The following is a 13,893-nucleotide window of genomic DNA, read 5'->3' on the forward strand; positions in this document are numbered from 1 at the left end:
TGATGGAAATGAAAAAGTGCTCGATAACACCTGAGACTCCTGCAGCAGCAGAGAACGCGCCAGAGATTTAATTTTATCGACGCAGAGCCCACATCGATCCATGCACTGACGGCCTTTCCATACTTCTTTGATCTCGCCAATATAAAAAAAAAGGCCAAACCTGAGCTTGCCAATGTCCATTTCAGGCTTGATGGTAATGCTTCTGTTAAATAAAGTTGTAGTTTGCCTCATTATAGGGAACTGTTAAAATATCAAAGTTCTTTAGTGTGCTTCAAGTTTTATTATACTGTTTAAAAGATTGGGATTGCAATTGTTTTTTAAAATAACTTTTAATAGCAATGGAGGTGGAAGGAGGTCTCAGTCTTCATGCATATGATGGATCTCCAAAGACTTGCAAAGGGCAAGTTTAGGCCGTTGATTGTACAGTGAGATGTTTCTCAATACTGCCTACAGGTAAAATTTGACCTGCTTTGAAGTCTTGCATCGGGGCCAGAAGTTTAAAATGCAGGATGCTTGTTGGAGAGATTGTGTAATTAAATGAAACTGCAGGTAAATTTGGGCTTGTGAGGTAGATAATGGAATTGCAAAAAGTCGATCAATAAATCAGAATTTATGAAGCGCAGTTAATCACCCAATAGGGTATACAGGAGCTTGAAGGCCCCAGAGGCTAATTCGAATAGCCAGGCATGAGGGCCCTTTGGAATTCCAGAAGTGAGGTGATGGGCCAGAGATGCGTGGGAGGCTGTTCCAGGTCTTTGCTGTAATGTTAGATAAAGAAAGACTGTCCTCCACTTCGGCTTTGGTAATTGCGAGCAGTATGGGCAAGTGAAAGGGAGGAAGAGCATAGTCTTCTCGATGGTTGGTGGACGTTCAGGCGGTGGTTAATGTAGTCCTTGGTTGGTAGATCCTTGTGTCGCATAAATAAACCCCATTGGGCCGTGTCAATCCAAGTAGTCATGTAAGCAGGAAATACTTCACAATCATAGAACAGCAAAGGCATTTTTTTTGCTTTTAAAACTTCAAGCCGGGGCTTAGATGATGGGCCAGACATGTTATTGGCTATTTTCAGCAAGGTGTACGTTAAATGAGTTACCTTCTCTTTCAGATCCACCTGCTGGTTTGTAAAACGTCCTGTTCATTGAAACCAAACCCCCAGGTATTTTTATGACTCAGCTAGTACTAGCTGTTCTTTATTTAGTAACCAGCTAGTTTTCCATGGCTTCCTTTGGCTGACGACCATGGTTCATCACAAAACGGTTGTCAAGGCAATAGCTTTCTAGCCCTCTAAGGGTTTGTTGATGATCCATGCTGGTGCGATGAAGTAAGGCAGTGTTGTCTGCATACACCAATATTTTGGTGGGCATAACTTTGAGTTATCCATTGCTTTAGCAATATCTGAGACATAAATATTAAATACGATCAGGGCTAAAACACGTCTCTTATTAGAATCCTTCTTGGTGAAAACTGTCTTTGAAAACGAGGTGTTACCTCCAAGCTTGACCTGAATCCAGGTATCCACTTATAATGCCTGTGTAGCCTTTAACAGTATTTGATCCTGTGGATGTGTAGAAATTACCCCTGTTGAGTCGATTGGATGGTACTGCAAACTTTGGAGGGAGAGAACCCATTTTGTTACGTAGGACCAGTGTGCCAACCTTTGTTGGCGCCCCCCACACCCCCAATGACCAGCTTCTTCACAGATTCCCTCACTGCCACTCACCAACGGTGCCAATATCTCTCAGTGTATGGCATCAGAGCACTTTACATCACACGCATTATACAGAGACAAATGAATCCCCCGTTTATATATTAGTGTATAGAAGATGTTACATAAGACAATAAGGATTACAGGGTGTAAGAGTCACATGTCACCCACACGGCCAGGCATTGTATTTTAAGAGTGCTTGGTCTGGAGAAGTATATGCTCAGTATTTAAAAGTAACACAGTCGTTGGGGTTAGCTTTACTAATAATAATGTATGTATACTCAACAAACCCTTTTTACAACATGAGGATAATTAAAGACTGGGGAAAACCATAACGTTTTAACCTATACTTTGCAGTTTGCATGCAGCTCTTTCAGGCCAGTTAATAGCTCACTGTGTTATATTAGGATTACGACTTATGAACTGCAAGTAACGAAAGCATCTCTGTGACAAAAGCAGTGAAGCACTGAGCTATACATTTTTGTGGTCTGCTTAGTGTATGTTCTTTACAGCAAGCACGTTAACACTCTGCACTACTGTGTTGAGGTTTAAAACTGCCACTAGACTAAAGTCCAATCTCCTGATCTCTCTTCAGCAGAAATATTAATCCCCAGTGTTAGCTTGACATTTTTATTGTTGCTTAAAATGCAGGTCAGATAAGGAACTCTGCAGCAGGGTCTTTTTACCCCCAGGGTCAGCGCCAGGTGCAGCTGCACCGGTCACACTCCCTAAAGTCGGCCCTGGTGTCATGCGGCCAGGGCTTAATTTAGGCCGGCGGTTTTCAGTGCTTGGCACCACACTTAATTGTCAGCACTAGGTCTACCGAAGGTCCACCACATGGTGTGCTGTCAGTCTAATTTTGAGAAAAGCACAACAGCAGTGTTTACTAAGTCAATATACATTAAAAAAGAATAATACCTGCCACTCAGGTATTATTACAGCTTTAGGTGACCTGGAATAGTCTAAATTGTCACACTTGTAGGAGTGTGATGGTTGGTAGTTGGTACTGTCATTGGCAGAGCTGGAGGGGCAATGTGTGGTGCAAGCTGTAGTGACCCTCCGAGAAGGTCCTTGGCACATACTTGTTTACAAATTAAGCCCTGGTCATGACATTTCACTTACAAAACAAATACCTTTCTTACAGCACTCTTTCATATTCCAGGTGAAAATTGTGAAAAACAGACATGCAGTTTGGTCTCTCATTGTAATCTTTCACCCACAGCCTATATCATTTGTTTTCACTTGCTTTTAAAGTTTCACCTAAGCACACACTGAGCTTTTCAATTTCACAGCTCCTTTTATCTATTTCCCTGGTAGAATAAAGTAAAGAAATAACATTAAGAGTACTATACAGTATTAAATGAATTTGAGATTTGAAATTGAGTTGATTTAGATGGGACTCTATGCATTTTCATATCAAATAACACTTTTGCACATACTTGTGCTTCGCAGTCAGCAAAAAATAGATGGCTAAATGTCCCTTGTCCCGAAAATAGGCATTAGCAGTGAAGTTAGCCAGTAGATTAAATGGGCTGAATTGGGCTAAAAATTTCTTCTTACTGTATTGCGCAGATGAAAAACGTGAATAGCACAATAATAGATCAATGGATGAAGAGGGCTGGCTGAAATTCCCCTATATATAAGTATGTTATACCTATAATTTTAGAAAAATCAAAAGGTCTTGGCTAATGCCAGACCTGAAAACACTTCGGGCCAGATGCATCAAAATTAGGAATAGCAAATACCTAATTGCGAATCTCTGCAAATCGAAATTAGGAAATCGCAATGTCTAATGTATGAAAATCATGGAGTGAATCCTAGTGAGTTGCAAATCGACCACCTCATGAATATTAATGAGATAGGTCGCAATTTACGACCCATTAGGAATTGCTAAATTCAAAGGGATGGTGGCATGCGGGGATCAGCAGACCATCATGTAACTGATTGCTTCTAAATAAAGCAATCTATTTTTTAAAATGCAGTCTGTTTTCCTTAGAGAAAAACAGGATGCATTTAAAAAAGAAAAATTAAAAGTCTTCTTCTCATTTTTTAAGAGTAAGCAGTGATCCGTGGGCCCAATGGCTGCTCTTAAAAAATGTTTTAATGAACATTCACAAAGGGTAAGGGGTCCCTTGGGGATCCTTTCCTGTTTGCAAATGGGTTACCTCCTAGTAGAAGTAGGCGGTAAAATGTGAATGTTTAGCGACTGCATTTCAGTCGCTAAACATTCTTACATACAACTGCAATTCTGCATTAGGAAGGGACGCCCCAAACACACCCATCCTAATACTGGATCAATATGCGAATTCCAGATTACGATTCGGTAACATGGTACCAAATCGCAACTTGTGAATGATACATACCAATGTGCATTTGCCCAATCGCAAACAGCCCGATTCTGCGAATCGGGACGTTTGCAACTGGAAAAATGCTTGATACATCTTGCCCTTGGAGTCAGGAATGCATTGTGGAAATAATCATTTTGCCAAAAGTTAAAGGCATTGTATAAAACGCATTAGTATAGGCCTTGCAAAGCTATTAAATGATGCTAGTGACGTTTTCTGAACTTATTACAATACAGCACTGCTATTCATTTGTGTATTTTACTATTACTATTTTTATCGATGGTGTACCTCTAAAAAAAAATTAGTTGACTGGCACACTCTTGACTTTTTAAATAGTAATTAGATATCTGATTGTTTAGCAGTCAGAAATAAATTGTAATATTTTAGAACTAAACTAATGATAAAAAGCAAACAGTTAGATGTTGGTTTAAATACTGCTGGCCCAATTTAAAGTTAGGTGGTAATAAAAAATCCTCTGATTTCTAGAGTGAGTGCAAAACGTGGGATGCAGCCCCAAAACATCAAGGACTCTAAATTACAGGTAAGATTTCTTAAGTTTACATCATGAGTCTCTACATCACATGGGATATTACAGTTGAGTATAGTTATGTCACATAATTTTAAGACTATGTATATTTTAAACTTTAGCCAGGTGGGAGCACAAACTTTTCTCCCTGCCTGTGTTCTTCCAAGCAGGGAGACACAGAATTGCTTTTGCCTAGTGTTAGAGTAAGAAAAGCTGCTCCCACCAGGTGGAAGCAATGCCACGTATCACCACAACCAGGTCGGATGCATGCAGGTCAGCCAGTGGGGCTGCGTGGGCCTTGGGGCTCCCCCCACAGCCCACAGTGTTAAAAATAAGGATAATAAATAAACAAAGTGTTGCTGGTTCCTGTACTAGCAGGGTGCCGGCGGGGCGTTGGGTCCATAGGGCTCCTCCTGTGGCCCCCAACATCAGGAATGCTGTGGAAAGCCTCGGATGGGCACCAGAACAACCCTGATTCTTTTTTTTTAAATGGATGCCAGCTCCGGCATGGCCCCTTGCAATAGGGCTATTTGCAGGTAGTAGGTGGGGCCGCAAGGGCCCTGTGGCTCCCCCCACACTCCACAACAAAAATTAATTCTGTGGGTGCACAAGTTATAGTTAATTTAGGGCATTAGTTACAGTTACTAGAGATAAACTATAACTGGTGAATTTTAGTGGTATTGTTTCTTTAAAACGACACACTTAACAATAACAAACCTTTGTTATTTCAGTGAATTTCTAGGGTTGTTTTTGAATTTCTAACTATAACTATATATAAAAGTCATAGGTTTCAGGGATGTTATAGTTAGAAATTAGCATGTAAGAAACCTTTGAAATTCACTGAAAAAAACATAGGTTTCAGGGATGTTATAGTTAGAAATTAGCATTTAAAAATGCAATAGAAATTCACTGAAAAAACCCTAGGTTTCAGGGACGTTATAGTTAGTTATAGTTAGTTGGAGATTTCACTCGTACAAAACCTGAGAAATTTGTTGAGCTAACTATAACTCGCACCCCCTCAATGCACTGCTGATGATGTCACATATTACATCATGCATGACATGGTCAGTGACATCACTGATGACATCTTAAATGATGACCCTGAAACCTATGGTTTTTTCAGTGAATTTCTATGGTTTTTTAAATGATAATTTCTAACTATAACGTCCCTGAAACCTATGGTTTCTTCAGTGAATTTCAAATGTTTTTTAAATGATCATTTCTAACTATAATGTCCTTGAAACCTATGGTTTTTTTCTGTGAATTTCAAAGGTTTTTTAAATAATAATTTCTAAATGTAACGTCCCTGCAACCTATATTTTTTCAGTGTATTTCAAAGGTTTTTTTAAAGGCTAATTTCTAACTATGAAACTATACATAAGTATCACAGGGTCTGAAACAAGAGACAATAACGCTACAAAGGTGAACACCCAACCAATCACTACACAGAGCCCATGTGCCAAAGTGTCAGCCTAAATCCCCTGGATGGTCGATTTAGGGTACCCATCAGTCACCACACGGAACCGCCCTTCATCATTTGGGATTCCTTTAAAGACCAAACCAAGAAAAAGGTCTGACTGACGCAGGAGACGACAAAGATGGAAAACAGTCCTCAATCTACTCAGACAGCCCTTAGTTAGGTCTTCTAGTTCTATGTCTAGAATATGTAGGTGAAACAAAGTGACTGATGTCACAGTGCAAAGAAATGTGGTGAAAACAAAAAAAGGTGTATTAAAATTGGGTGAGGGAATGCTAAAGAGTTTTATTCTGGTGACACTCCCTCTGCCAACGTTAAAAAACGGTCAGAGACAGTCTTAACAAATGGCTGTCTGGATCTAAATCAAGGTCGACATGTTTCAGCAATCAAATGAACAATACGTGTCCTTGCTTTCTTCAGGACCTAACTGACTATTGCTACAGCAAGGAAAAAATGTTTGAAAAAGTGTGTAAATGACTATAAAGTGATTCCGTGATAATTAAGGAAATAAGTAAAAGGAGACTAGTACAGAGATCACCTGGATTTCCTAGGCGTCCATCTTCATATCTTGCCTCAGAGACTGTGTGTGTCACTAGAAGCACAAGAAAAATATACAGTGAGAAAGCTGGATGAGCCATCATTGCGTACGTCAAAAAGGATAAATGTCAATAAATAAACAGTAATATCATGTGTCTAATATTTGTACACAAGACACTCTCCAAACGTAGTGTGTCCTCGTTATCATCTATTATCAACAAAAATTAATCATAGAAATAGAGAAAACCCATTCATCTTACCAGTTCTGTGGGAAGAGAAGACCTCACCCCACCTGGCAGTGGCTCAGGAGATAAGTGAAGCACCGCTCTAAAATAGGAAGCAAGTGAACACAGAATGTAAACACGCTTCCTAACTCTCAAAAGGAAAAAAAGCTTAGTGGTAGGGAATAACCCGTCTCGTAATTAGTCATAGTTATAAGTAAAAAGGAAGTACATCATGCCGTGTTAGGAAGTAACCAACACAGATTGAAAAGACCATCCATGGCGGACGACAGCGCAGGGCGTACGAATATTGACATACCCAGAGACGCCGCATTAAAAGTTAGTGTTTCATGAATAAGGTCAAAAGTATATCCAAAAGGGGTCGTGGCGGGAAAGTAAAAAGTGGAAGGACTCACCTGTCCGTCGGTACTTTTTTGCCGGCGTCCGAGCTGACTGGGGAGGTACCGAAAGGACAGACCATCGAGGAATATAACCCCAGTCGCTTCAATCTGTTAGTAAAGCACTAGTCACTTTACCAATATAATTAATAAAACCAGATATACATATAACTGTTGGATTTTAAAATCAAAAATCAAAATGTACTTTACTGTGATAAGGTTCATAAAATGGAGAATGACTGTCAAAAACATATCGCCCATATATGTTCATTCACATGAAACAGCTATTATTGATGTGTAGACTTAATTACATATACTGAGACATATGGTAGGAATATACAACTTAAAAACCTCCCATTAATCAAGATTCACAATTCCTAATATTAATTCGCACTGTATAACCAGCATAATGAATTTATCAAGCTGCCTCAAATCAAAAGCAATGGATTAATGTATTTATAAGGAAAATGTTATTTAATTGGATTGATACCCTTTTGTCTAGTCTGTCTTCACTTTTAACATGGGTAACCGCACTAGCACTTTAAAAAAGACACTCTAGGCTCCAGGACTCTATGGTCCAGTAGAAGGCTGGGAGCCGAAACGCGTAGACCGCCCTCTACCGTTTATGTCACTTTGGTTTAAATAAAGCACTTTTGGAATTACTTGCCGGCTGTGGTGCTGTGATCCTTTGCCGAAGCTCCAGGAATTGGGAAGGTGGTAGAAGGAATATCGAGCAAATATAGATAGATAGATAGATAGATAGATAGATAGATAGATAGATAGATAGATAGATAGATAGACAGACAGACAGACAGACAGACAGACAGACAGACAGACAGACAGACAGACAGACAGACAGACAGACAGATAGATAGATAGATAGATAGATAGAGGTAGGTAGGTAGGTAGGTAGGTAGATAGATAGATAGATAGATAGATAGATAGATAGATAGATAGATAGATAGATAGATAGATAGATAGATAGATAGATAGATAGATAGATAGATAGAGGTAGGTAGGTAGGTAGGTAGATAGATAGATAGATAGATAGATAGATAGATAGATAGATAGATAGATAGATAGATAGATAGATAGATAGATAGAGCACAGAAGCAACACAAGTAAGTTCACCTTTCTCAAAGGAGAGTTGGTGGAGAATTCCCCTCAGTCACCTCCAAAAAAGTTGAAAAAAAGAAGTTAAACTGGTACATTTTAGAGTCCTTTAGGACAGTAATAAAGACCACATAATCAAAACTTGTGTATGTTTTGAGGGTTTTCCATAGAGGTTAACGAGCCACTTAGACCCGAATGCTTTACTCTGGCTCAGCTTGAGGACATCTAGGACCACAGATTGAAAATAAACGCTGAACTTTCATATGGCTTCTGCTTTCTATGGTCTTACCTTGCTCACCAAGACCCCCTTGCCTCTCCTGCAGCAGGGGAAGTGCTACTCAGTGCTGTCCAAGTTCATTTTGCAGATGGGCTTATAGTGTAGTGTAGTTCCTATTATCCCAATAGGCTCTGCGCATTGGAATAATACCTTCAATAGTATAGACCTAGGACGGAGGTTAACTAGGTCTTCTACTGACGATATTAGACTTAAAGTTTTGTGTTTGCCAGCTAGCTCAGAGTTCACTAGAAACTTTCTCGAATAGGCAAGGAGGATTTTAACCTCCCTGGATAGACAAGAAGGGATTTAGTTTCTGACAACCATAGAACATGACAACTTTGCTCTCCCCTAATCAAGAGTGTATCTCTAGAGTCGTGTGAAAACAAAAGACAACTTATTTTACTCAGTCAGTTCAGTGCATTCTTAGTTTCACCAGATTGTAGAGAAAAGGAAGAGACGGGCGTGTTCAATAAAAGATGTTTATTTATTGATCAGTCTCTTTTCTCGTACAAGAGAAATGAATCGATATTATTGTAATACTTATGGTTAAGTAAAGTGCATACAATAAAAGCAGAAGTATAAAATAATACTGTAAAAGCATTGATATGGTTTCTAAGCCATAAGATATTTAAAATGGATAAAATAGATACATACATATATACATTTGACTAATCGTACTCAACTGGTGCTTCTAACTACGCCTACCCCGGTGTACCTGACCTAAGCCTAATACGTGGGCGGGAGTAGATAAGGAGCAGTTTAAGTTAAGTTTGTTTTGCCAAGTGACTGACTCAAGAATTCTCTGCAAGGGGTTATTCAGTTCTGTACCTGAGATCTAGAATGGTTGAGGGCTGGTATCGCTCGTCTTTGGTCTTGATATTCCAGCTGCCTGCAAGGGCCGCTTGGAAGCGCCGGAGCTGGATTTCTCGGCAGGAGAAAGGCAGTGTCTCCTTCTCAGCGCGTCAGGAAGGCGGGGCAGCGCCAGTGGGCTTCGCTCTCTGCTGGGCTCCTCGGCAAGTCTCGCTGCTCCGATCTCGTCACCACCGCGTGTGTTTGCTTAAGGCAATGTCGGTAATATTTATACCTGTGAGGTGCCGAGATTGACGTAAGGATGGACATATATACGTCAATAAGGATGTCATACGAACTGGTCGTTAGCACATTCTTTACTGAAGTTCTCGGTGAAATCAAAACAATGGCTGTAGGGATTTTCCCAGGTGGTCATAGGTTTGATTTGTTTTGAGAACTCCGTATGCCTTATCAGGGGCTGGAGGAATAGTGCTTGCCTAATTAGATGGCAAGCGTTATGACCTAATCAGATAATGCGTTCCTGTGCCGTGGTGTGACTTAATCAGATAACGTTTTTTGCACCGTGGGATGGCTGCTAGTTAATTATTAACCAGACCAGGGTCAGGAATAGGGGGATCGATACAGAACCTATAGGAATACATCACATCCACTCCACGCAGACTATGTCCATAATTACAAATCTAGGCATAGTAAATATACTAGTAGAGCACGTGTATACCGTACCACCCCAAAATACATTCATATGCATTTTGAAATCATGAAATATACGAAAAGATAATTATATGCACCATATGCAATCAAGCAGTATAGTAATGCTAAATCAATTACGCATATTCATACATCATTATTAATAAGATATGAAAATAACACATGAAATGGCTCTTAATACAGAACAAAAGGTGCGAGTCCATTTCATCACAAAAAAGAAAATATTTATGAACATGCCAGAGGCCAGCTAATGTCTCTAAAATACCTAAAATAGAATTTTAGTTCTCTCAGAATAGTTTCTACTTTAAGCAGAAGATAAGTGTCCCGAAAAATTGCAAATTATTTTGGGGCCGCTGAAAAAATTATGTTCCGCTGTCCGTAAACTGGAGAAAAAATTGTTCATGATACTTTATTATCAAAGCTGAAGGCCAAATTCAGGGTGTTGGGAACACCGTGTGCTAGCTTGCTCAAAAGTCATTATTTCTGCTCTGGTGAGAACATCATATCATTTAGACTGTCGAAAAAACTGTCAACAGCTTCCTGTGAAAGTTCCACTAACTCGGAAAAGGTGGTTACCATGCATTCATGAGCATGATTGCCTTCATTGATGTTTTGATCAGCATAGCTGACAGAAGGTCGTACCTGATCGATGCTGCTTTCATCTCGTACTTCACTACCCCTCAATCGTAGTGGTGAAGTCTCCACGAATGCCGTCACCAGGATTGGTAGCCGCTGGGGACAGCACAATGCATGAGCCGTTACCGGACCCAACAAAGTTTCTGCGTCCATTGGCACATCCGATTGTAGTGTCAGACAGGTGTCCAACACGCATTCTTCTCCGCATAGCAAGCACCTTAATACAGGTAAAACACATCGTTGCCACATCGGTCTAAATGAAAGAAACCAAGTCAAGTTTAGGTCTCTAAGCCGGGATAGTCCAAGGATTTTAGATATCCGGTCCCGGTATCCAATGGCTAGGATTGTTTCTTCCCTTGTCGCAGGTGTTTTGTCTGTGACACGGTTTGCCATAACGAAATAACAGGATCAAAAATAGGATTCCTGCCACTAGTCCCAAAAGGAGAGGAAGTCCGCCAAAGATGGAATGGACGAAGTCTGGAAAAATACCCTGATTGGCTTTGAATGGTGTTAAAGCCCCCGAAAACACTGTCTTAAATACATTTGAGACTCCACTGGTATCAGAAATATTTAAGATTTCGTTCAGGGTTTCTGCAAAATGTATGGGGGAATTAGTTGATAACAATGAATGAATCTCTGCCGTTGTCCTTGCAACTTGGAGATCATACGTTTCTTTTGATGACGTTAGCCTGGTCGGCGTCTGGAGAAGCACTGTCTTCATTCTGCCTAAAGTATCAATTCGAATAGAAGTAATATTCAATTTGGGCCATAACCTTGCCTCCCTGTCTGGTGAAGCGCTGGGGAACAATACCCGTTCACAGCACATGACCTTCGCAGTCGTAGTTATGAGATAAGGTATTCCGGGCAGCAAACTACAACATCTGCGGTCTACAATCAGAATGTAACTCCCGTTCGATAGTCTCCTAAAGAATGGTTCTATTTGTGTTGCAGGTGTGCCTAGCTGGTGACATGAAAGGTTATTTGAGGACCCTTCACAGGCTCCATGTAAACTAATACCATTACACAGAAGTGTACCGCTTAGTGACATCGCACAATTATTGCCACTAAGAAACACTTTCTGGCTTTTATTACTGACACATGCATGTGAATAGGGCAAGTTCCATGTTGACTTAATGTACCCTTTTCCCAATTTCTCGTACATGCCAGCCTGTATATATTTTTGGCAGTATTGAAACCTGAAAGTAGATATTGGAATATTAATTATCCCATGTATTATCCATTCAATGACAGGTCGTTCTGACATTGTCAATGGTAATCTCTCTAGTTTCTCAATGCTCAGGATTGTATAATCAGCACCCTTCTGTGCCATACTGATTTGTTTATCAGTAAGGTTAAAGATATTGAACAGTGACGTTGTGTTGATTAAATGCCAAGGCACATAGCCTGAACGCAGATTTTGTAACGTCCAGCCAAGCTGTACAATAGAACGCAATTGGGACTGACCGTGTTGTAACAACAGTAAGTCTTGCGATATTATGTCGATTGCTGAAGACACAATGCTGTCCAAAGAGTATATTCTGGAGGACAGAGTCATTAACCCATTGTCTACTACAGAAAGTGATTTTTCCAAATTAATACGGTCAATTTCCCGTATTCTCTCTGCTGTCTCAATTTGAGTTATTTTCCAGGCTTCGTTATAAGCTGCATATACAGAGGCTGCTATGAAGCGTTTTTGACGCTGTTTGCGCGGTCCCATAATGAAATCACGCAAGTCAGCACCATCAGTAAGTAAAGTTAGGTGTTGCTTAATTTCTGCCAGTGTGGATGTTTGTAGCCATTGAAGGCAGAGCTTGCCCACACTGTACGTGGTAATTATCCCTGGGTGTTGTCTTTGGGAATATCTAGGGTCTGGCCTGGTCAATGTGAACCCCTGTATTTTGTTCAGGAATCTGTCTTGACAGTTATTAGTGTCCGTGGGCCAGATCAACCATTGTTTCCAATCAGGATGTGTTCTGTTTTGGTTTAATATATGGTTTACGTCTATTTCAACATCTATAGAGCTGTTGCTGTTTGTTGTTGGCTTTGGAATAGACGGTTTGTTTAAATCTTTGATTTTGGCTAGGCCAAAACAGGTGGTTTGGTGAATAGTGTCATTCAAAAATATAATCTGTTCTGGGATCATGCAGGCTCTAAACAATGATTCCATACCTTGTACTTGCCATTCTTTTGTACCCCAAACACTTTTTACTTCAACATTTTTGTCCCAGTAATCAAAACCAAATGTATTCATTTGTTCAAAAAATGAGTCTGAATATATCAATTTAGTGTTTGTAAGCATGGTCTTCGTACCTGTCTTGTTTGACAATTTGAAATAAAATGTTTCTGCATTACTTGTGTTGAACCCTGAAAAATATGAATATTTGTCATAAAAAGTTCTTGAGCTACCTTTTGGAGGGGTTGCACAGTGTTCCCATTGATTATAATTTAAAACATTTTTAGGTTGTGCAGATTTATGCAGATAATGGTTACCAAAGTGATTATAGCAGAACATCTTATCATAATTAGACGAACCCTGCAAATAATCATGTTTTGTAAATTTAGCAGACATCATTAGGTCAGACATCATATCATTAATACTTTCAAAGTCCCAATCATCAGCAAAGGAGCTTGGTTTTACAAAGTCACTCAATGAGATCTTAATTTGATGTGGATACTTCAGGATTTCAACCGGACCATAGATTTCATAATCAGTATTGTCCCATGCTACCCCACCGGGTATAGGATTGGCTGTGAAGTTGACTGAAGAAAGTTCTCTTTTCTCGACGTGTGAAGATGTGTGTGGTTTGAGGACCAAGTTGATTTTCTGGCTTGCTGTGTCCATTTTTGCATATTTTCCTTCAATGAAATGTCCCAAGCATAGTACCATGATGAGCCAAAGTATGAGGATAAATGCACCTAAGGCCACCCAAAATTCAATCCATGGAGAAATTAGATAGGTTTCTTTCAGATGTTGAAAAAGTTCCTTAGCTTTATCTTTAAAAGTTTTTGTTGAAGTCTGTTTCTTTGATTCACTCAGATCTTCAGATGAATCATTGAAGTTGATGAAGTAGTTCTGTCTATTGTTCCAATTGCTTCTGGATTATTTTTTGTTCTAGAAGTTTCCTTTGTTTCATCAGCAT

This window comes from Lissotriton helveticus, chromosome 12, assembly GCF_964261635.1.
Source record: "Lissotriton helveticus chromosome 12, aLisHel1.1, whole genome shotgun sequence".
Classification (NCBI taxonomy): domain Eukaryota; kingdom Metazoa; phylum Chordata; class Amphibia; order Caudata; family Salamandridae; genus Lissotriton; species Lissotriton helveticus.